The 1,535-nt window shown below is 40.8% G+C and overlaps 1 protein-coding gene across 3 annotated transcripts in view; it reads left to right on the top strand.

Annotated features, from left to right (window-relative positions):
• The window catches only part of GIGYF2 (GRB10 interacting GYF protein 2), a 145,264-nt gene that overhangs the window by 7,657 nt on the left and 136,072 nt on the right, over window positions 1–1,535 (top strand). For all 3 annotated transcript variants that reach the window (XM_023510308.1, XM_012802254.2, XM_023510307.1), the window contains one exon: window positions 153–213. The gene's annotated coding sequence lies outside the window, so the exon portion shown is untranslated. The remainder of the gene's footprint in view (window positions 1–152; window positions 214–1,535) is intronic.

The following is a 1,535-nucleotide window of genomic DNA, read 5'->3' as shown; positions in this document are numbered from 1 at the left end:
GTTTGGCCAGGACCAGGTTTGAACCTGCCACCCTCAGTATATGGGGCTGGCGCCCTACTCACTAAGCCACAGGCCCTGCCTGGAAAATTATACTTTTAAGGTTTCCTAAGAGATTGTTGGGTGATTTACATTAATATTTTTATTATTTACAGTGTTAAAAGGACCTGAACGAAGTCTGCTCAAACCTCTTGTTGTAGCAGAACTTTTGAACAGGTAAGTGGGAAAGAAATGTAGAAAGCCCGAAGGATAGAGCACATAGAGGATTTTTACTTTTAGGTGTCAGTTATTTTTACCCTATTAGTTCTCCTGAGTTTGTGCATTGTCAGTAGAAACTTATTTTCTGGTGCCTCTCAGATCCTTTATGACCCATAAGAATAATGGATCCTTTCTGTATTGATCCTGGTGTCTTAAACTTTGATATTTTTATTGTTGTTCTTGCCAAGAAACAGCAAGGGGAATGCTTGGGGGTTGGTAGTAGCAAGGGTGCTGAGTTAAATAACAGCAGTTGATTTTATGAGGGATGTGAACCAGAAACTGGGAAGCATTGAAGAGCCACAGTATTCTAGATAGTGCTTTTATCCCAGGTGGCCAGATAAGTATCCTTGCTTGTCTCTTTTTGTTCTGTTTTATTTGTGTTGTATTTTTACAGTGTGGCCTTTTTCACTTTAACAAACACAGATACTTGGAAGAAAGTGACCAGTTCATTCTTGGAGGCACATGTGAACTCAAGCTCTAGTGTCTCTAGCCAAATGATTACTAACATAATGTGACATTTCAAATTCTGGAAAGGAAAATTTGATTGGTGGACTACCGTTCAGTTTTATTTTTTATTTTTTAGAGACAGTCTTACTTTGTTGCCTTCTGTGGAGTACTGTGACATCACAGTTAAACTAACAGCAACCTCCAGCACTTGGGCTTAGGCGATTCTCTTGCCTCAGCCTCTGGAGTAGCTGGGACTACAGGCACCCGCCAGAATGCTTGGCTATTGACCGGGGCTGTGTTCTAAACCCCCACCCCTCACTATATGGGACTGGTGCCCTACTCACTAAGCCACAGGCACCGCCCTACAGTTCAGTTTTGTATTGGTCTAATTAGTTATGGTCACAGAGTCGGGTTCTAAAACTGCAAAGTAGACAGCTGAAAGGTCTTTTAAAGGTGGTAGCTGGTCTCAGCTAAGGTAGATGGTAGTCTTGGCAGACTCCTATAGAAGCTTCTAGATTTTTTTTCCCTAGCATTCTAGAAAATTTCCTGGACTAGGCATGGTGGTTTATGACTATAATCCCAGCACTTTGGAAGGCCAAGATGGGAGTACTGTTTGAAGCCAGGAGCTTGAGACTAGCATGGGAAACATAGCAAGATCCTGTCTCTAAAGAAAACAAAAAAGTTAGAAAAATTTACTGTGTTTAGCTTTGCAGTTTTACTTTATGTGTCCTGAAGAATTAAAATACCAAGAATATGCATGTCTTTTGCTGAATGAGGCTAACAGTCTAACCAAGCATCCTCTGGTAACTTCTGTGGAAGTTTTTTTTTTTTTT

Source organism: Otolemur garnettii, unplaced genomic scaffold (genome assembly GCF_000181295.1).
Source record: "Otolemur garnettii isolate 467f Iridium unplaced genomic scaffold, OtoGar3 scaffold00013, whole genome shotgun sequence".
Lineage (NCBI taxonomy): Eukaryota > Metazoa > Chordata > Mammalia > Primates > Galagidae > Otolemur > Otolemur garnettii.
The sequence above is the reverse complement of the archived record's forward strand: the minus strand, read 5'-3'. Positions and strand labels throughout refer to the sequence as shown.